This window comes from Monodelphis domestica, chromosome 5 (genome assembly GCF_027887165.1).
Source record: "Monodelphis domestica isolate mMonDom1 chromosome 5, mMonDom1.pri, whole genome shotgun sequence".
NCBI classification, from domain to species: domain Eukaryota; kingdom Metazoa; phylum Chordata; class Mammalia; order Didelphimorphia; family Didelphidae; genus Monodelphis; species Monodelphis domestica.
Window position 1 is genome coordinate 95,461,761 of NC_077231.1, and position 23,558 is coordinate 95,485,318.

Sequence of the window (23,558 nt, forward strand, 5' to 3'; positions counted from 1 at the left end):
TCTCTAGGTTCCCTTCCAGATTCAAATTTGGGGTCCTGGGATAAAAAAGAGGAGAAAAAGGTGTGAAGACAGAGGAACCCTCTTATGTCAGGAGGAGGAAGAGTAAGAGAAGAAAAGGATCATGGATAATGAGCAGGAAAGATTACCTTAGAGGTCATCAGCCAGATGAGACTCAGGGATATTGTGCCTGCAAATAGAATGGGGATTACATAGACAAGTTCTTGGCCAGGGATGGAAAGTACATAAATGAATTGATGCACAGTGAAATAAGCAGAACCAAGTGAACAATGTACACAGTAACAGCAATATTGTGGAATGATCATCTGTGATAGACTTTGCTATTAGCAGCAATGCAATGATCCAGGACAATTCTGAGGGACTTATGAGAAAGATGCTATCCACATCCAGAGGAAGAACATTCTGGGAGCAGAATAGCAGAAGGAAAGCATATGGGTTTTCACTTTATTTAATTGGGTTTTTATTTGGGGGGTTGAGTTTTATATGAGTATTCTCTTATAGCAATGAATGATATAGAAATATGTTTTGTATGATAATACATGTATAACCCAGATCAAATTGCTTATTATCTCCAGAAAGGGGTAGGGTAGTGAGGGAGGGAGACAATTTGGATCTTATAACTTCAGAAAAGTTATGTGGAAAATTATTATTACATGTAATTGTAAAATAAAATATTTTTAAAAGAAACCAAGAAAAAAGTACCTAAGGAGAGCTAGAAAAGTTTATATATTTTAACGAGGTAGATACCATAGAGAGCTGCTGCAGTGTTGGAAGAGAAATTGCAGTAAGGATAGCCAGTAATTCTCTGGAGACAAAATTATAGAAAAGAAGATATAAAATCCATGGCTTCTGATATCCATACTCAAATACATAAAGTAAGACTAGAATATGTCTCTGTAAATGAATATCTTAGCTAAACATAACAGGATAAGGAAATTAGCATCATATAGGAAGAAAATGTAGTCATATAAAGAAATATAATAAAAAGAGGAAGGGATGATGGTGGGAAATATTTGGGAGGGGACAGCTAGATGGCTCAGTGGATTGAGAGCCAGTTCTAGAGATAGGAGGTCCTGGGTTCAAATTTCACCTCAGACCCTTCCTAGCTGTGTGACTCTGAGCAACTCACTAAACCCCCTGCCCAGTCTTTAATACTCTTCTGCCTTGGAACCAACACACGGTATTGATTCTAAGATGGAAGATAAGGGTTATTTTAAAAAAAAATTTGGGAGGAAGAAACCAAAGTGAATCATGTTGTCAGAGTATGGCACAGACCATCCAGGCAGAAGGAAGAAATAGATGAAGAGTTTAGGTAAGAAAAAATAATTCTGGCATGAAGGCATGCTAAAGTAATAATGGGAAACTTCTTTATTTATTATACCAAAGTAGCTATACTTTTGTTTTATGTGTGAATTGATATTTTTGGTTGTTTCATTAAAAACTATATTGTATTATTCCTCCTTCCCCAGTCATGTTTCATGGATAACATTGTTAATCTTCCTGTTTTTGTGGGAGCTTTGTATGGGACTGAGTAGTCTATGGGACCTTGAGAGAAAAAGTTTTAGAACCCCTAACCACTTTAGTAAATAGGACCTTTGATTCTCTCTATATGTAGTACGATATGGCTTAAGTCAACCTGGTAAATAACTGGATTTTTTTTACATAAAATTGAGGTTTCTTCAAATGTACAGTTAAAATATAGAATGACTATAACTCAGAGCTTCTCCTGTGTGGATTTTTTCATTAAAATTGGAGTTTTTTAAAATTCACAATTGAAATATACATATTTTTAATATTAACTTAAAAATTTTTTCTCTAATTAGCTGTAGAAACAATTTTTGACAATCGTTATCTGACATTTTGTCATTCAGATTCTCTCCCTCCCTTCCCTGCCTCCTTCCCAGGGCAGTAAATAGTCAAATATAGATTATACCAGTGCTGTCACTCAACACAAGAAATATAGATTGTAGAAAATCTAGCTTGATTGTAACTTTCTCCAGTTGCTGATAGGTTGAGATCAGCCAGTTCTGTAAGATTGCTAGATTTATAGTCAAAGGCCCTATTTTCCAATGTTTATCTTTGACATTTGGAAGAGTCATTTAACAAATGTCTCTGGGCCTTAGTTTCTTCATCTGTAAAAAGAGAGTTGGACTACATTAATTCTAAGGTTCCTCCTTTCTGTTCTTTAGGGGAGAGACCTTGTGAGATGGGGCAAATGGGCCAGTAATTCAGGGAAGTGGAGAAGGGAGTAGGAGGAGAGTGTAGGTTGCTCAACCAGATTACAGAAACCCTGAGGCTCATATAATTAACCAATGAAATCCTTTATAACCCCTATGGGAAAACAGGTGAGATTGTTTCTTCCCCATTCCAGCCCCAAAGAAGACATGTTGCTCTTTTATGAATCTTTCTTTACTAGTACTCTTGATTTCATGAAAATTTATACTATTTCATGTTGGACTTGAAGGTTTAAGAAGTCTTCATTTCAGGGGCAGCTAGGTGGCTCAGTGGATTGAGAGGTAGGCCTAGAGATGGGAAGTCCTGGGTTCAAATCTGTTTTCAGACACTTTCTGGCTATGTGACCCTGGACAAGTCACTTACCCTCCCATTGCCTAGTCCTTACCTCTCTTCTGCCTTGGAACTAATACACAGTATCAATTCTAAGATGGAAGATAAAGGTTTAAAAAAACAAATGTCTTCATTTCTTAATTTTCCTGTTTTCACATAATTTGACCTGAGCATGGATGTTGTGGGTAGTAGCTGGATCCAAGTTATCCCTACAACAAGACTTTCCTCTAGTACCCAAGATTAATCCTGTCTTTTCCTTATGCTACCTTATTAGCAGCCACTTAGCCAGGAGACTAGGCACAATTTAATTTTGATGGGAGCAGGGGTTCCTACAGCTAATAAACTGATTCCAGTTTGGGGCAAGTCTTCATAAGATAAAAATATTGTAAGGTTGTAATGCCACTAATAAATCAGACTAAGGGAACAGTGGTAGGGAAAGGGATTCGACCTACTTTTTTCATTGGTATAAAGAATTCCTGGACAAAGGAACAAATGTGATATAATACATTAATAGAAATGTAAACAAGGCTCCCAAATAAGAAATGAAAGAATCTAAAGGCTTGGAGACCACATAGATGGCTCATGCTACAGGATGAATACTCTCAAGACTTGGGTGTGCTGGTCATGGTGGATATGACATTGACCATATTCGAACACTCAGGGTCAGCAAACTATGGCCCTAGGGACAAACCCAGCCTTCTTATGTATGGTAAGCTAAGATGAAGCTTTATTTAAAAATGTAAAAACCATTCTTAGCTTGTGGGTCCTTCAAAAATAGACAACTGACCAGATGGGTCATAGTTTGCTGACCCCTTTCCTAACAGATGGAAAATGACTAGTTGGCCCCATGGGAGTTATTTCCAAATCAGTTACTTGTATGGTTGGATTAGAAACGTGATAGAGCAAAGATCTATCTATTCTCACAAAAAGGTGAGAAAATTGGTCATATGTTTAGAACATAAGCTATTAGGAAAAGTTGAAAGGGATAAAAGAAAAGTTATCAATAAAGATTAATACTATTTTCTGAGGATATTTAACCATTATAAAACAATTGCCACAGTTTAGATACTACTAGACTTGGCAAATATGTATTTTCATTCTGAAGTGGAGAGATTTAGCAGCCATGGGACATACTGATTGAGAAGGTTTAGAACTGAATTTCTTATCCCGGGAAGAGTGAAACAAAAATGTATCACTGTTGCCTGAGCCACCTAGTCAATGAGACTAATTAAGGATAAAGCAGAGAATGTGATGACTAGCCCTGATTAGGTTCCACAGAAGAGCTGGGATATCTATGTGAAAGAAATTGATGGGTGGAGTGTCTCTCATAGCATCTCTCCATATGGACCCACCAGTAGAGGCAGTTTCCATTCCACCTGTTTCAACAAAAACAACACTAACAACAACAGTTACACAATTCTATAGCGCCTTCAGGTTGCAAAGTACATTTCTCCCCATCATCTATGAAAAAAGTAGGTAGTGTAAATATGACACTTATTTTGTAGATAATAAAAGTGACTTGAAATGATGTTATTAATAGAAGTCATAATTTGCCCACTGAAAATCTATTACTCTTTGCAATTACTTTTCAGCTTTGACTCCACATCAAACCAAGATGGTCTTGTAGAAATGGCCTCCATTTCTTCATTTATAACAAAAGAGGGCCAAGATCCTTGAGATTATGTCATATAAGGATCCAGTGAAGGAACTTGGGTCATTTAGCTGGTGAACAGAATGCTTAGGGGTGAAATGATAGCTGCCTTCAAGCATTTGAGAGATTCCTATGGAAAAGGATTAGACCAGTTTTCTGTGATCTTAGGAGAGCAGAAATAAGAGTAGTTTATGGAAAAACCAGAGAGAGATTTAAGTTCAAAGAAAGAGAACATTTCCTAAAAATTAGGGCAGTCCAAAAATAGGTTGCTTTAGGAAGCAGTCGATCTCTCCTTAAAAGGCATCTTCAAGAAAAAGTTGTATGACCACTTGCTGAAGTCTCTTGTCAGGTACAGGTTGGACCAGATGGACTTCTAATGTCCCTGCCAATTCCAAGATTTTTGAATTCTGTGATCCTGCTATGTCGGAGTTCTCGCTGCCAAATACACAGCAGCTAATTATTTTCTGGCTTGCCTTAATGATAATTTCATCCTTCAAAAAGTAGAGGAAGTAATAAAGGGAAAATCTAGTCTGGACCTGAAACCTGACTCTCACCAACAGGCAGAAACCAAGAATTGAAATAGAAATGATGAGAATCTGAGGTAGAGGGGACCACAATGTCTTAGGATTTGTGATCATGAAAGAGAAGAGAACTAGGCATCATCTATTATGTACTTTTGTTTTCAGAGGATAAATTTCAAAGGGTTTAGAGGAAGGGTAGTTAGGATCCCATGGGACTTTCATCCTACATAGGAAGTCAGCTTAGGAGGGCTGGGTAGCTCTCAAGAAAGAAATTTTGAGAAAAGGGTTTAGATAAACATCTTACACCCTATGCCAAGACAAACTCAAAATGGATAAATGACTTAAATATAAAGAGTGAAATCATAAATAAATTAGGTGAACACAGAATAGTATACCTGTCAGATCTATGAGAAAGGAAGGAATTTAAGACCAAGCAAGAGATAGAGAACATTATAAAATATGAATGACTTTGATTATATCAAATTAAAAAGGTTTCATACAGACAAAACCAATGCAATAAAAAAAGCAACAAACTGGGAGAACATTTTTATAACAAAACTCTCTGAAAAAGGTTTAATTTCCCAAATATATAAGGAACTAAGTCAAATTTACAAAAAATCAAACCATTCCCCAATCAATAAATGGTCAAGGGACATGAATTGGTAGTTTTCACATAAAGAAATCAAAACTATCAATAATCACATGAAAAAGTGTTCTAAACCCTTCTGATTAGAGAAATGCAAATTAAAACAACTCTGAGGTACCACCTCACACCCAGCAGATTGACCAATATGGCAGCAAAGAAAAGTGATAAATGTTAGAGGTGATGTGGCAAAATTGGGACACTCCACTGCTGGTGGAGTTGTGAATTGGTCCAACGATTCTGAAGGGCAATTTGGAACTATGAGCAAAGGGCTTTAAAAGAATGCCTTCCCTTTGATCCAGCCATAGCACCATTGGGTTTATACCCCAAAGAGATAATAAGGAAAAAGACTTGTACAAGAATATTCATAGCTGCACTCTTTGTGGTGGCAAAAAAAAAAGGAAAATGAGGGAATGCCTTTCAATTGGGGAATGACTGAACAAATTGTGGTATCTGTTGGTGATGGAATACTATTGTGCTCAAAGGAATAATAAAGTGAAGGAATTCCATGGAGACTGGAATGACCTCCAGGAATTGATGCAGAGTGAGAGGAGCAGAACCAGGAGAACATTGTACACAGAGATGGATACACTGTGGCACAATTGAATGTAATGGACTTCTCCACTAGCAGCAAAGCAATGATCCAGGACAATCCTGAGGGACTTATGAGAAAGATGCTCTCCACATCCAGAGGAAGAATTGTGGGAGCAGAAACACAGAAGAAAAACATATGATCCATCATGTAGTTCGATGGGGATATGATTGAGGCTTTGGTGTTAAAAGATTGCTCTACTGCAAATATGAATAATATGTGAATAGGTTTTGAACAATGATACATATATAATAAACCAGTGGAACTGATGCTAGCTTTGGGAGGGGGGAGGGAAAAGGGGTGGAAAAAATCATGAATCACGTAACCATGGAAAAATATTCTAAATAAATAAATAATAAAAAAGAAATTCCAAAAAAATAAGGAAAAAGAATAATTCCCAGGAAGAAGGAGCAGTCTAAAGAGACCAATAGGAATCCACAGGGAATTCATCAAGTTAGATTTCACAAAGGCATATTCAGATGATGGAAAGAACAGGTAACTGGATGAAAGAAAGGTGTGGCCCAGTCTTATGGGACTAGTATCGGGATTGCTAAAGCTGAGAATGAGCTGCAGATAGCAAGGAATGCTTAGCACAACACATGGTTTTAAAGAAAGCTATATGGATTGGGGGTTAGAAATGAATAAAGAAGAGATAGAACTAGGAGTGAATGAGATGGTTTGTGACAGATGGTCAAGAGAAGGAAAAATGATTTAATTCTTGTTTTACTTTTTTTCCCTGCCCTCAAAGAATAATTGTTGGACTGAAAACACCCAAGAAAGTGCCCGAGAGCTGAAATCCAAGATAGTAAGAGAGAGACAATAGGAGTCCCTAGCTGCCATGATGAATTTAAATCACCATTTCCTGATGATCCTTATCCTAGAGTATTAAAAGAATAGGTGGGGCACCTAGGTGGCTGGGTAGGAGAGTCAGGTCCTGGGTTCAAATTTGAACTCAGAAGCTTCTTAGCTTCTGTGTGACCCTGGGCAAATCACTTAACCTCAATTGCCTGTCCCTTATCACTCTTCTGCCTTGCAACCAAAACGCAGTATTGATTCTTAGATGGAAGTTAAGGGTTTAAAAATAGAAAAGAAGAATCATATGGAGCAAGCAAGAAAGAAAGGTGCTCTGAGGCCAAATGACCTCTTGTCAGGCATGCTGTAAAGGAGATCGTCTTAGGAGAGTACAGGCTGGATGTGAGGACCTCTGAGATCTTTTCCAGCTCTTCAGTTCATAAGAAGAAATTGAGATCTGGAAGGGGCCTCAGAGACCATGGAGGCTAACCCTCTCATTTTATAGGTGAGAAAAGGAACTCAGGTAGGAAACATCAGAGGTAGAATTTGAACTCAGGTCTTCTGATTTTAGTGTTCTTTCTACTGTATGTTATAATGACAACATTCCCTCTTTGAACCTGTATCTCCTTTCACTCCTCACCTTCACACTTCTGGCTACCCTGCTGGAAACTGGACCCAAAAGGTTGGAGGTAAGTGAAATAATGCCTTTCTTTCTGGGTCCTCGTGTCATACTCTTGCACTACGGGGTTCTGTGTAGGGACCAGGTGGTGTTATTCTACAAAACCATCCTTCTTTGGGGGGAAATGGGGCTTGCCCAGGATTACACTACTTCCCCACTAAACAGGGCAGGTCCAGCTGATCCTCAGGTGGGAATGTATTCTTTCAGATTTAGGCTTTCCTTCTGTACCGAGAAACCTTAGGAAACTACTTAGGGGCTAAGGAGCCTCATTCTGGTTCTGTCCATCTGGGTTTCTGGTTCCTTTGAGGGATCCCACATCTTTCACATGCACACTCTTGTATAGAAGCTGCTTGAGAGCAGGGATTACTTTTTGCTTCTATGTATATCTTCAGGACATGGTACACAGTAGGTGCTTAAAATGTTCATTGACTTACTCTTACTTCAACCTTCTAAGATGGGGGGCAGCTAGGAGAGGTGGTTTAGTGGACAGAGAGCCAGGCCTGGAAATGGGAGGTCCTGGATTCAAATTTAGACTCAGATATTTCCTAGCAGTATGAACCTGGGTAAGTCACTTAACCATCATTGCCTAACCATTACTACTTTATTTCCATGGAACCAATTCTTACTATTGATTCTAAGATGGAAGGTAAGAATTTTCAAGGAAAAAAATCTTTTGAAATGAAGGAGGGAGAGTGGAGGGGAGGAAACAGCAATTATGTCACTCCTGATGTGGGCAAGTCACATGCCCACATCCTGGGCCTCAGTTTCCCTATCTATTAAAAAATAGTGATGCTTATAGCCCCTTTCTCAATAACAAAACAAAACAATCAATCACTAACTTGGTAGGATGAGGGAAATCTTCATGTAGAAAGCAGTGCTTGGGTTGTTACTCTGAGGTCTCAAGTGTGCCACCATGTTCAATGACAGTAGGCAGGGGATCAACTGGTTCAGTGGATAGAGATCCAGGCCCAGAGATGGGAAGTCCTGGGTTCAAATCTGGCCTCAGATATTCCCTAGTGTGTATGTGACCCTGGGTAAGAAACTTAACCCCCATTGCCTAGCCCTTATTGCTCTTCTGTGGGAACCGATACACAGTATTGTTTCTAAGACAGAAGGTAAGCGTTTAACAAAATAATAATGTCTGGTCCTCACCTAGCAGTCTAAGATTTACAAAGAGATCTCCATATGTAGATCACAGAGCTGGGCTGCCAGAGATGGCTCTCTAGCCATCACCCTTATTTTACAGAGGAGGTAGAGGTCAGAAAGGAGTACATTTCACACATGGGAGACACTCACCCAGTGCCAAAGCAATCCCCAAACAAGGGATGAAATACTGTCCTTTGTGAGATCAAATGAGCTAACAGATGTGAAGCACGTCACAAACTGTGAACCACTATCTAAATACTAGCTATTATTACTGTTTCTACTCTCATCATCATTATCACCATCATTATTATAATTAACAGCAAGACTAGTTTGTCTGGGTTGGAGAGTGCCAAAAGGGGAGTCATGTAATTAGCTTGAAAAGGTAGGTTGGGGTCAGGGAGGAGTAAGTGTTTGATTTTAGAAGCAATAGCCAGCCACTGGAGTAGTTGAGCAGGGGAATGACAAGGTCATAACTTTGCTCAAAAAAAATTGTTTTGACAGCCATGCAGAAGAGGATGGATTGGAGCAGAGTGGGATTTGAGGCGGCTGTTGCTATAGCCTAGGGTAGAGTCAATAAAGGCTTGAACTAAGATGGTAGCCATGGGAGTAGGGAGAAGGGGTTGGACATGAGAGAGCATGAAGTGGTATAATGTATGTAAAAGACACTGCCACCTTTAAAGTACTATAAAAATTCGGGGACAAGGGCAAGTACCGCCTTTCTCGATAATGGCTGCCAAGCTCTTTGGGATTCCTATATTAGGGGCCTTCCTGCAAAGACTTGAAGGTCATCCATAGGTAGGCAAGAATGATGGAATGTGTTGGGGGAAGAGGGAGGGAGAAAGGGCAGACAGGACAGCCAATAAGAAACTGAAAGGATGAGTCATAGCAATTGAAGATGGAAATTAAACTTCCCTTGGCCATGCCAGAGCAGTGATACATCGATACATCAATACTCCCGTGCCAAGTGCCGTCATCAGTGAATGACTTTCACTCTTTCCCTGTGGTGGGGCTAGGAATCTTACCAAGGACTTGGGGGGCCCAATCCTACAGCTAGAAGTTTGGCGGTCAAGGGGAAATTAAGGCTGGAGAGGACTAGGGGAAATAACAGGAATGAGAGGACAGAAGAGAGATGCGTACACATCGGTGTGAAGTTCTTTTTAAATGCCTTGTAGATGAATAGACCTCCCCTCCCAGTGGAGTTGGGAATGCATAACTAAACTAGCCATAGTGGACCTTGAGACTAAAGAAATGAAGATGAGGAATCCGAGGTCTAGAGGCTTTAAGCAACTTGCTGAGGGTCACATCCAACTAGGAAGTATATGAGGTAGGATTCGAGCCCAGATCCTCTGACTCCAAATTTAGACTTCTTCACTATGGGTCCCTTCTACATCTCTTTTTTCTCATTAGAGAAGCCACCCCTTTGTATTTCAGCTAACTAGTTGTGCTTACTAATGACATACTAAAGTCAATTTTTTTTTCTATGCTGCAAAAGGATTGGAAATGTTAGTGTCCTTTTCAGTAGCCCGAGACAAAGGTCTGTTTGTTCTACCCAGGTGATATCTCTGGTATAAGCATAAAGTTCAGAATAACACCCCCCCCCCAACACACACCAAATCTCATCTTCTTTTGGTAACTTCTATTGGGAAAAGGAAGACTTTGGCTACTCAAGTTGGAGGGGAGGGGAGTGGAGAAACTTCCTGTTCCTAAAAGTAGGGTGGTGATCCTATTTATTGGTTTGTGACCTTGGAGAAATAATTTTCCCTCTTTTAGCCTCTAATTCCATAAAGAAAATGAATTATGTAAAATTTTAAACTCTTCCTTTCTATCTTATTAACAACTCTAGGACAGAAGGGCAAAGGCTAAGCAAACAAGGTTAAGTTACTTGCCCAGGGTCACACAGCTAGGAAATATCTGAGTTCATATTTGAACCCAGGTCCTTCTGACTCCAGACCTGGCTCTCTATTCACCGAGCCACCTAACTGCCTCAACTATGTGATTTCTAAGGTGTGTGAGATTCCCAGGAGTAAGGCTTATTCTTTGTGTGATCACAGAGCTATTGTGATGAAAATAGAATAAAAATATAATTTGGGGGCACATGGAGGAAGAGGGTTTAGCAGATTAAACTCAACTCTGGATAGAAACTCTAGCATTAGTTCTGATGACTGTTATCCACAGGCTGGATCTTGTGATTTCATTGGTAACTCTTGGTTAAGAATTTCCTCTATCTTTTCTCCCAGTTTTGTCATCTTAGGGATCTTCATGTGGAACCATGGATTTAGGTCCCTTTCCCTACCAGTACTCTCAAATGAAGATCAAGTCTAAAGGCGAGGGGCACCCTGAACCGTGCACTGGATCCGCTCTAAGCCTGTTGTTCAGGCATGTCTGACTCTTCTTGACCCCATGGACAAGATTCTTCTATTTTCCACTCTCTCTTCAAGTATGTCCAAGCTCATGTTCACTGTTTCCATGACACTATCTATCCATCTCATCCTCTGTCATCGCCTTTTCCTTTTGCCTTCAATCTTTCCCAACATCGGGGTCTTTCCCAATGAGTCCTGTCTTCTCATTATGTGGCCAAGAATTTAAGCTTCATCTTCAGTATTTGATTTTCCAGTGAATGAATATAGTCTAGAGCTTTAACTAGAGTAAGATAATCAGGGCTTTGTCCTAAGGTGATGAATTTTAAGGGGGATGTTGGCAATATTTCCTCACCAGTAGCATAGGGGGGAAAAGATGTCCTTAAGTAAGAATAATTAGTTGAGATACAAATCTATGACTTCTCCCCCCAGGGGCAAGGTTAAGTGGTATGTCCAGGATAAAACCCCAGGTATGTGTCAGAGGCAGGACTTGAGCTCATGTCGCTGACTCTGAGTCCAGCTTGGTATCCACTCTAACACTCTGTTATTATAATACAAAGCCGTGACTCTGCTCCCTCTAAAATGTTCTGATTCTTTGACCAGTCTGGGATTCGCTCTCCATCCTCGGAACTTGGCACTCACAGGTACATAGCTCATTTGGCAGGGACTCACTGAGTGCCTGTGCCCCCTCCTCTGAGTTCCTCCCCATGGTGTGGAGGTGACCCTGCATTCTCAAAGCCTGGGCTGATGAAGCTTGCATTCTGGCAGGTCTTTCCAAGTTGGGAAGGCTGTGAGTGGGAGCCCTGTAATGGACCATATGTCTCTAATCCAGGAACCAGTTTAGCTAAATTCAGGAAGGTTCGCCATCAGGGAGGGGGCTGGCCAAAGGAAGTTAATTCTTTTATACAGAGTAATGGATAAAATCTCCTACAAAGGCATGGAAGAGACCTTGGTAGAAGGAAGAGCCAAAAGGAAGAAGACGTTCCTTAAGGTGGAACAGAGATTCTCAAAAGTTTTTTTTTTATCTCAGAACCCCTTAATACTCTTAGAAATTATTGAAGACCTTCCAGAAGAACTTCTGTTTATAAGGCTTATAGATATCAATATTTATTCCATTTGAAATTAAAATTTCAGGAAGTCAGGAGTCAGGAAGACTTGAGTTCAAATCTTTCCTCAGTCACCTACTAATGTTGTGACCTTGAGCGAACTACTTAATTCTGTTTCCTTATCTGTAAAATGAGCTGGAGAAGGAAATGCAAAACCACTTCAGTGTCTTTACCCAGAAAACCCCTAATGGGGTCACAAAAGAGTCAGACCTGACTGAAATGATTCAACAGCAACAAAAAGTTTTATGGTGAAAATAGTTTTGACCTTGTGGATCCCCTGAAAGGATCTCAAGGCCCTCCAGATCACATTCTGAGAATTGTTGATCTCTAAAAAGGCAATGTAGCATAGGGGAGAGAAGCTGGACTTGAAATTACAAAGATCTGGGTTTGAATTTGGGCAGGAAAGTGGCCCTGTGGATAGAGTGCTGTGCCTGAAGTCAGGAAAAACTGAGTTCCTATCCAGTCACAGATACTATCTGGGTGAACCTGGGCAAGTGATTTCACTCTTGTTTACCTCAGTTTCCTCATCTGTAAAATGGGGCTAATAATAGCATCTGTCCTACTGGATCAAATGAGATAATAATTGTAAAGTGCTTAGCTCAGGACCTGGCACATAGTAGACAATGTATAAATATTAGCTATTAATCCTGCCTTTGGTACATATACATTCAGTTGCCAAATGGGGAGTCTTCTTCTTCTTCTACAATATTTCTCCCATCTGTCTTCTGCACTCTCTTTGTCATCACCACCTTGGTTTAGGCTCTCATCTGCACTGTTACAGTAATATCCTGGCATGTTTCCCTCCATCCCTCCAACCCTCTCCTCTCCCATCCAGTCTGACCATGTTACTATCCTGTTGAATAAATACCACTGGCTTTAGATCATTCCTAGAATCCAGTATGGATACTTCTTTGTTTAGTGTTAAAAAAAGTCCTTCATAACTTGGTCTCAACATACCTTTCCAACCTTATTATACAGTATCTTCTCTCACCAAATTGTAGTCTAACCAAACAGCCCTTGCTGATGCTCATTACAACATGTGATCTCCCACCTCCACCCCTTTGCATTGGCTATTCCCCAAGCAGCCTGCTCTGTACCCAACTTTATCTCCATCTCTTTGAATCCCTTTTTCCTTCAAGACCTGGTTCAAGCACTACCTTCTTCATAAAACCTTTCCTGACCCTTCTTCCATGCTAGTACCCTCCCTCCCCAAATTACCTTGTACTTAACTTGGATTAATTTATGTATGTCCCCCCCAACAGAATATAAACTCCTTGAGGACAAATTTCATTATTGCCTTGATATACTCAGTATCTAGCACTGTGCCTGGCATACAATAGGCACTTAATAAAGGCAGATTAATTCATCGTATTGCCTCTGTTCCCTTCATCAGATTTATAGAATTTAAATCCAGAAGCCTCACTGGATCCAAGGTCTAGAGCTGGAAGGGACCTTTGAGATGCTCTAGTCTAATTCCTTCATTTTACAGATGAGAAAACTGAGGCTTTGGGCAGTTCATAAGAGCATCTATTTAGAATTAGAAAGAAACCCCAGAGGGCTTTTAGTTCAACTCTCCAATTTTACAGAAGAAAAAACTGAGGTTCAGAAAGAATTAAGTGATAAGTCCAAATTCACACAGGTAGTGACCATCAGAGAAGGGATTTCAACTCAGTCCTTTATTCCAGAACCAGCTTTTTTCCAAGGAACCTCAGAGATCATCTAATCTAGACTTCTTATTGTACAGATAAGGAAATAGTCCAAGAAAAGAAAAATGACTTGCCCAAGGTCCCTCAAGTAGCATGTACCAGAAATGGGATTCAGGCTTATAACAACCTATGACTCTACATTTGCCCTATAGCATCGCATTACTTTCTGTGTTATTAACTGCCTGGAATAATTAATAATAATAACAAAAATAGATGTAAGTAAGTGCCCTTGCTATATGAATTTGGAGAAGGGAGAGATTGGGGCACAAACAAAGCATGGTTGCCTTGAGAGGTAGGACCACGAGCTTGGCCAGGCAGGAAGGTGGTCTGCCCAATACCATGGGTGCAAGAAGGCCAGAAGTCTGATTCGAGGGCATCAACTGAGCAGGTCCTATTGGTATTCCTGTGCCAGGAAAGATGGACTGTGGAGGAGGCAGGAAGTAGCAGCTGCTAACCACTCTGAAGAGGACACGGGCTCTCTTCATTCTCTCATGCTGCCTGTGGCTGAGTCTATGAAAGCTCAGCCTCTCCCAAGGCTTTTGGTCTCACGTATCTATGATGGCTCTCTTGCTGAAGGGCCCGTGGCTGTCAGTAAGAGCCAAGGGATGGATCTTTGTGTGGCAAAGGAATAACCTGGGGGGGGGTGTTTGGTCCGGTCCTCTGGCTGGCTTCCCTTTGAATGCCCCTGTTCTTCTGTATAGAGTGTGTCCCCAGGCTTTGGTGAAAGCCATCAGACCCTAAAGGGGCTAGCCAGAGGGAAGCACATCTGTGAAAACTTTAAGGCCGTCCCCTATTGGCTTGGTAATATTTGTGTCAGGAGTAAAGGATGCTGACAATCGGACATCACAGGACCATGGCCAGGTAGATGTTAGGAGGCCAGAAAAATAGCAAGAGGCATCCTAAGATACTTACAGGCGAGCCAGATTCTGGGGCAGAGGGCTATTTGCTTACCCCTCCCCAGCCCCACCTTTGTACTCCCTGCAGTATGTGGGTAGGCAAGAGTTTGCAGGTGTGTGGTTGCAGGCAGAGAGAGCCCCACAGGTGCAACTCAAGGTTGATTAAAGCTAGGCCAAAGGACTGAGCCTTCCGGAGAGTTCCTGCCAGTCCATCGATGCCTTAGAGGATCAGGAGAAGGGGGGTGGAGAGGAGCTGAGGCTTGTGCTTGGCCCCAAGGATGGAGAGGATGGAGGCTTTGGATGTAGACTCAGGCAATCAAAGGAGCCACAATGCACATGAGGGTGATTGGGATGATCTTAGAGCTCCCCTGGGTCCCTAAGGCTCAATTCTCAGACCGTGGGTTGTAGCCTTCCCTATTTCTTTTCCAAGGCAGCTCCCCTGGTTGTGAGCCCCCCCAGCTGCCCCCACTAGCAGGTCCATTAAGGTGCCAGAGGAGTTCACCAGCCACAGAGACTGGGTCACTGTCTTGCTTCTGCCCCTCCTGTCTCTTCCCTATTCCAGAGACAGTGTGGAAAGTAAACAGTCTGATTTAAAGTCAGGGGAAAAAAACGCCACCCAATTATTTCTAGGACAATGCTGGGATTGTCGCGCTGCCTGGGAGGACAACATTCCTGGGAGGTTATGTGAACTTGAAGACCACAGAGGGCAGAAAAGTGGGCATGGGCTTGGCCTGAGGGATGGTGGGTATATAATGTTAGACATAAGGGTGGGTAAGAGGACGTGACCCTGGAAAGCTGTGATAGACTGAGGCTGCAGACCCTTCTTCTGAGATCAGAGGAACATCAAGTTAGAGCCATCGGGGATGGAGAAGCCACCTGGTCCAACCTTTTCATTTTATAAAGGATGGGGATTGAGATCAGGGAGAAGTGGTTTGTCAAAGGCCAGACAGGTAGTAAGGGGGTACAACCAGGATTCAAACCCAGATTCTGGTACCCCCAAGTCACCCTATCTTTTTATCTTGCAATATGTTGAATCCCCAGATGCTGCAGCTAGATTTCCTACGCTGTCTAGTCCAATCATTTTACATGACCAAGACAGAGGCACAGGCCCCCAGGCTCATAGGTTTTCAGTGAGAAATCAGGGGAAAAGAAAACAAACCAAAAAAACTTCCTGCAGGATATATTTTTTCTATCATTTCAGCCTTGGCCATGTTGGAATTATTACTACTACTATTTACTGCTGCTTGTTACTACTAACTATTAATATGATGATAACTACTACTACTTATAACTATTTCTAAGTACTGTGACTATAACTACTACTACTTACTGCTACTACTTATCACTAACTACTACCACTACTACAGTGACATTTACAACTATTACTATTATTGTTGTTGCTGCTGCTATAGCTCTTTGGGTTTCGAGTCCAGCTCTAGGATTTTTCTAAAATGTTCCACTTTGGGGAATTGCAGATGAAAAGGGCTGCACAGATTTGGGCAGCTCCCCTGAGTTCCCAGTGGATCAGAGGGCTTCTGCTGTGGATTCCCATAGTGTTGGCCTCTAGAAGTATGTTGGGGGAGGGTCAGTTTGGCTCATCGTGCCTCCAAACCAGAGTTAAATGCAGGGGGAATCTCTGGACCAGGGGTTCTTAACCTTTCTTGGATCCTGGAGCCCTGCAATGCCTCTCTCTTAGAATCCAGATTTTTCCAGGGCTGATGGCACCCCCATTCCTCTCCAATCCCAACAGCTCCCCAGGAGGCTGAGGCTGGTGGACCTCTTGAGCTCAGGACTTCTGACTTGATCCCTGAGGCATCCACATGAAGTCTGGCTGAAATCTGAGGTATTCTCAGCAGCCTAAGGAGGGGTGAGTGGGCCCAGATTGGGAGCTCCCAGTGGGAGCAAGATAAAGTCACACACTGATTTGGGCCATGGCTCATTTTGGGAAGGGGCAGCAGCCTCTTGGGTAATTGATGGCCCCATCCAAAGTGGGACTCTTGAGAAGAAACAGACCCAACTGAGAAGCCCCCTAGGGTCATGACTCCCTAATGATGACTAACAACAGTCATTTGGAAAACCTGCTTGGAGTTGGGAAAACAAACAAAAGAGACTGCAGGGGCCCCTAGCAAACTGACCAGGTCATCAGGGACATCCCCACAATGACCTCTGGATGAAAGTAAGGGGAGAGATTCAGGACCAGAAACCAGCTTTTCTTTCATCCCAGATTTCCTGAGCATTGAGGCTGAAAACCTGGCACAGTGCTAGCCAAGGGAGACCAATATTGTGCCCCAGAATTCTAGCTGGTCAGGCTGAAAGGGGCCTTCATGGCCATCTGTTCCCTTCCCTCTATTTTATGATGGAAGAAACTGAGGCCCAGAGAGAGAAAGCAACATGTCCCAGGGTCCTGCCTCTCCATGTTGAGTAGCAGCGCCAGGATTCCAGACAAGACCTCCCTGACTCCACATTCAGTGTGGTGCCTGCCCACAGGGACCTGACAAGTCCTTATAAGTGAGGAGACAAAGCAGTGACAAATGAGTCAACTTGGAGTTTTAGAAAGCAATCTGTTCCTGATAATCCTATGAAGCCAGGAGGGACACTATTAATGTCTCCATTTTACAGATGAGGATACTGAGGCTAAGAGATGTTACTTGAGTTGTCAGGACATGCAGCATCACTCTAGTGCTCTTCTGGGATTCCATATTGCTTCTCATTACAAGACATCAAATGGAAATGTAATAGTGTGTACTTTAGAAGTCACATAAGGGGATTTTCTATGACCTGATGTATTCTAAGTTCCTCTTCAAGTTTTGGGGTTCCATGTTTTATGTTCTCTTTCACTTCTGACTTTCTACAACCCAACACCCCTGTAAATTTGGAAATGCTAGGTTTTAAGTTCTCTCCCAGTTTTGATGTACCATGTTCTAAGTTCCATTCCAGCACTGACCTTCTACAAATAGACTCAAAAATCTAGACATAATTCTAAATCCTATGAAATATCATTTGAACGTGGAGCACTCACTGAACAGGTGGCAACATGAAATGTTTCTCCAGGTAGGAGGTAGGAGCTGTAAACATCTGTAATGTGATTTAATGGGAAGAGCCCTGGGGCTGGAATTCACAGCCTTGCTTTGCTACTAGCTTGTCAGGGAGCTTTGGAATAATCGCTGAAATGGACTCTATGATGGAGCAGAGGGAAAACAGATCTTAGAGATAATCTCCTCACTCAGAGGTATCCACCACGAGGCCATTTGGCCCACAATACCCAAGAATTCCCATGCAAATAGAGTTGCTCTCTGACTTTAATGCAGGAATGTATTAATAAAAAGCAGAAATATATCAATGTGTGATTGTCTAAGTCAATATGGGACCTGCAGGGATCCTTAGGTATGGTTTAGTGACCCCATTTCTACTTGACACTGCTGGTCTGTCTAGTTCAATTTCCTCCTTGGGACATTGAGCCCCACAGACATTAAATAATTTACCCAAGATCACACAGCAATTAAACAGGATCACCAGGATTCAGAGTGAGATCATAAGCGATAAGAACTTTAAGGAAGACAGGGTGATCCTTGCCCCAAGGTTCCAGCATCCCAGGGGCTCATTAGTGGTCCTCTGACATTTCATTCCCCTAAATCTTGTGGCCTCCCCACTAACCCATCCTGGGACACTTTGTCCTCAGAGTTCCAGAACAGCTGTGCCCTCTCCTAAGTCCTCTCATTTCCTGCTTCCCCCACTCCTTCCTTCTCTTAAGACTTGGAAGACTATGAGTCCAGAGTCGTTGTCCAGTCCTTTCCCACTTCCCCCAATTGGTGTTAGATTTGGTCATTATCACTGTTACTGCAAATGACAGGATTTAAAGCCAGGCTTGACTTTAGGGATCAGCTAGTTCAACTCTTTCATTTTATAGGTGAGCCCCAAAGACCCAGAGATGATTGGTGAGTTCCTAAGGACATGTGGCTGGTAAAAAGCAGACCAGGAAATGGGCACCAAATACCAAGCTCTTTCACACATAGAGTCCTAGTGCCCCATTCAAAGACAGGGTTGGAAGATGCAGAAAGGGAATGGGGAAATCTAGACCTGGAAGAGGTCTCAAGGGACAAACCATCCAATTCCTTCATTTTTCAGATGAGGGAATTCAGGCCTAGAGAGGTCACTTGCCCAAAGTCACATAGGTAATAAGTGGGAGAGCTGGAATATGAACTCAGGTTTCTGATACCAAACCCAGTAGACCCTGTTTTCTGTCCTAGAAGGGGGAAATGAGGGAAGAGACCCCATGCCTGGCTCAATGTAGATACTTAAGCCTGACACATAGTGGGTATTTAAAACTGATACATAATAGGTACTTAAGTTTGGCACATAGCAGGTATTTAAGCCTGGCACACAGTAGGTGCTTAGGCCTTAAACATAATAGGTTCTTAAACCTGACACATAATAGGCCAGTGATGGCAAACCTATGGCACAGGTGCCAAATATGACATGCAGAGCATTCTCTGTGGGCACCCGGCCATGCTCCCCCCTCCCCTCCTCTCCAGAGCTGATTACTAGACAGGCAGAGGGACTCAGGTGGAGCTGCTCCCCTCCCCCTCTCCACTGTGTCTGATGACATTTTTTCACATTCTTGCCCCTCTGCCCAGCAGCCAATGGGAGCACACAGTGGGAAAGGTGGGCAGCTCACAAGAGGCAGAGCTGGAGGAGAGCAGAGTGCTAGGGACACCTCCCTCCCCCTCTCTATACTCGCTGAGGACATTCCTCACTTCACCCATCCCTCTGCCCAGCAGTCCAATGGGAGGGCTTCCTCCTTCCCCTATGTGAGGTAAAGATGGGGTGGGGTGCACCTATCATGTTGTAGGGGTAGGGGCACAACACACAGTCCCTGGGGTGGGGGCAGGGCATAGCACTCTATCTCTAGAAGGTTCACCATCACTGCAGTAGACTCTTAAGTGGCACATCGTAGGTGTTTTGGTCCTTGAACACAAGGCTGGCACATAGTAGGTATTTAAACCTGCCACATAGTTGATACTTAAGTATGACATATAGTAGGTGCTTAGACCTTGTACATAGTAAGTACTTAGGACTGGCTCATAGTAGGCACTTAAGCCTGGCACATGGTAGGTGCTTAAATCCCACATATAGTAGGTAATTAAGTCTGGAACATAGTAGGTGCTTAGACCTGCTGCATAGTAGGTACTTAGACCTGGTTCATAGTAAGTGCTTAAATCTAACACATAGTAGGTATTTAAGTTGGGCACATAGTTCTTTGGAAAGATCTTAAGAGAAGATTACCTTCCTGTGTTTCTGTGTCTTCTGTGTGTCTGCTACAACTTTTTCACAAATGTTAACTGACTCAAATAAAAACGACCCTTAGAAGTGGTTGAGCTGCTTAGGGAGAAAAGCCTCTGGGAGTATGCTTGGAGCTGCCAAAAGGATAAGTGGACCTGGTTTGCCCTCTTTGAAATGAAGTTTCATGAAACAAAGATGATGCTGGTCTCTAAAGAGACAAGTCTATTCCCACTCAATTCATCAAACTTCATATATGTGTTAAGCATTGTGGGTGATATTGAGGATAGGAAGAAATGAAATCATCCCTGCCCTTAAAGAACTTCTGTCCTACTAGGGAATGAGAATTGTAGGCATAAATAAATTTGAAACATGTACAAAGTAATTTCAGGGTAGAAGGGGCATCAGAACTGAATCTTGAAGGAAATTAGGATTCAAGAAGGTCAGGGGGTACATGGGGACACAGCTACTGCAAAGGCAAAGAAGTGGGAGCCGGATTGTTGTATAGGACGCCAGTTTGGCATGAGAGAGGGTAATGGGTGATTAGCCTGGAAAAATAATATTAAGAAAGATACTGCAGATGTTGACTGAAGATGCTTATATGGTTGAGTAGATGACATGCACAGAATGCTTTAAGATTTGTGAAGCATTTTATACACATCTCATTTAATCCTTACAATGTTTTATATCTATTGATAGGAAAATCAGAGAATGCTTCCAAGAGGAGGTGGGATTTAGATTGGTTCTAAGGGAATAGGTGGCTTAATGGATTTAGAGCTAGGTCTAGAGATGGGAGGTCCTGGGTTCAAAGACTACTGCAATTGAGTTTACAGGCAAGAATAATATGAAATAAAACTAAGATATCAATGGACCTTGGATTCCTGGGAAAAGGTATTCAGACTTTATTAAGCAAGAGAGAGCCACAGAAGACTGAAGAGCAGAAGAGGAACTCAACCAGTATATGTATAAATGATATTGACCTAGCAATGTTTTGTAGGGGTGATTGGAAATAGGAGATCAATGGAACCCAGTAACTGCTGTGGGGGATGTGGAGAATGAGGAGGGCTGTGGTGGATAAAAAGAAAATGATGCTCTTGGCCGGACCCCCTTGGTTGGAAGAGACAACATTCTCCTGAAATTTTTCTTTAATACATCTTTAATGCAGACTCTAGAACAGAGATGCTAGGGATGAGGGTATCTTCTCTTCATCCCACCACTGCTGCCACAAGATTACAGAGTCATAGCTATAGAGGATCAAGGAATCTCAGAAGCCAGCTAGTTCTGCCTTTTTGTTTTGCAGGTCAGGAAATTGAGACCAAGAGGGAAAGAAGTGACTTCTTAGGTCACCCAAGTCAGGGTTTTGAAAGTAGGTTTGAAACTTATAATAACTTCCCATTTCATTTGAACCTACATTAGCTTTCTCTCTTTTAATTATTTCCTATTTATCCTGTACGTAGATCACTAAATATATATATATATATATACATATATATATTTTTTTTTTCATTGTTGGTTTTTTGTTTGTATTTTGTCTTTTGCATTAGATTGTAAGGTCTTTGAAGACAGGAGCTTTTTGTCTCTTTTCGTATCTTCAGGACTTGGAGCATAGTAGGCATTTAATAGATGTTCATTGAATGAATGAATAAGTTTCTGAAAGTCTTTGAGGCTTCTCTTCTCAATAGTCCTGTGAGATGTCTCCCCATTTTACAATTCAGGGAATGAAGTCAGACAAGAAAAGGGACTGCTCAGGGTCACACAGCTATGAAATGTGAAAGCTGGGATTGGAACTCTGTTCTCCTCATTCTAGAATCACTGGATTTCTTTCTCCTGTCAAAATCACTTTATTATAATCTGTTTTCATGATCTCCTCTGATCTTCACAACCTCCCTGTAAGGAAAATGGGACCAGCATCTCCATTTTGTAAGATTATGTTGGGAAACCAAAGACCAGTCACACAGCATCCTTCAAGCAAGGATGCTGCCCATCATTTCATTGCAGGAAGCCAGGCTTCCAACTTCGCACATTGTAGGTGGTGGGTGTCATCTCTCAAAGGAAGGCCTGCAGCCTTGTAAAAATCCAGCTGGATGGGTGAGACCATGGGAGCTGATGATAAGAATCTGTTGTCAACATCTGGCCCCCTAGGGATGGGCAGGATGGCCTGTTGGGACTGTTTTTTGTTGTTGTTTGGTTTGGGGTGGAAAAATTCCTGTGATATCTGGAAGGAGATACATGTTGGAGGCAGAAAGAGCTTCAGGCTGGCCAGTTCTACTCCCCTGGGCTAAGGTGACAGGAAGACACTTAGGAGTCTGGACACCCTCTACCCTCAGGTCAGAAAGTTAAGATTTGAATTTAATAAAGGGGAGGGAAAGTGAGGAAAAACTTTTCACTTGTACCCAATAGCTTTTTTTTTTTTAAACCCTTACCTTCCATCTTGGAGTCAATACTGTGTATTGGATCCAAAGCAGAAGAGTGGTAAGGGCTAGGCAATGGGGGTCAAGTGACTTGCCCAGGGTCACACAGCTGGGAAGTGTCTGAGGTCAGATTTGAACCTAGGACCTCCCATCTATAGGCCTGGCTCTCAATCCACTGAGCTACCCAGCTATTACCTACAGAGTAAAATTAGAATGCCTTTTCTAGCATTAAAGGTCATAATAATATATAATTACTATATATATATGTGTGTGTGTGTGTGTGTGTGTGTGTGTGTGTGTGTGTGTGTGTATAATCAAATGTTCCTCTCTGTCCTTTCTAACCTTATTTCAGATTTCAGATTTTCCCTGTCTCTACTCTGCTCCAAAAACAGCAACAAAAAAAAAAAAAAAAAAAAAACCTAATCTGTCTCTGAATATTTTCCTAGGGGGCAACTGGGTGGCTCAGTGGATTGAGAGTCAGGCCTAGAGACAGGAGGTCCTAGGTTCAAATGTGGCCTCAGACACTTCTCAGCTGTGTGACCCTGGGCAAGTCACTTGACCCCCATTGTCTAGCCCTTACCACTCTTCTGCCTTGGAACCAACACACAGTATTGATTCGAAGTTAGAAAGTCATTCTGAGAAATAATACTATCCACATCAACAGAAAGAAAAAATGATTTTGTACTTGTTTATGTGGGTATTGGATGTGGGGTTTTGGTTTTTAAAAGATTATTATAAAAATGTATAATGTGGAAATAGGTGTTGAGTGATAATACATGATTAACCCAGTGGAATTGTTTGTCAGTTCCAGGGAGGGAGAGGACAGGAATCTTGAAACCATGGGAAAATATGAAAATAAAATAATTAAAATGAAATAATAAAATTAAATTAAATTAAAAAATAAGAAAGTCAGGTTTGGGTTTTTAATGCTATACAAATGTCTTTTCTTATTATCATTGTCCTCTCTTTCTGGAAGCAGCATGGCATAACTGACTAGGTACTTGACTTGGAATCAAGAAAATCTGGATTCATATCCTGATTCCACTATTGGCCAATCACTTCCTCCTTTTGGGATTCAGTTTCCTCCTATTTAAAATGAAGATGTTGGATTCAGTGGGTTCTAAAGACCATTCCAGATGAAAATGTATGCTGATTTGATTCTAAAGAACCAATCTTGGAATCAGGAATTTATAATTAA

General features: G+C 41.8%; 1 protein-coding gene and 1 long non-coding RNA gene across 3 annotated transcripts in view; one reads left to right on the forward strand and one right to left on the reverse strand.

The window, feature by feature from the left end:
• Positions 1–23,558, reverse strand: part of SYN3 (synapsin III) — a 511,134-nt gene that overhangs the window by 146,960 nt on the left and 340,616 nt on the right. The gene's annotated exons all lie outside the window — the stretch shown is intronic.
• LOC103094562 (uncharacterized) lies at positions 8,903–11,159 on the forward strand. The gene is made up of 2 exons (XR_472569.2): positions 8,903–8,989; positions 10,845–11,159. It is a non-coding gene; the product is annotated as an uncharacterized LOC103094562 (long non-coding RNA).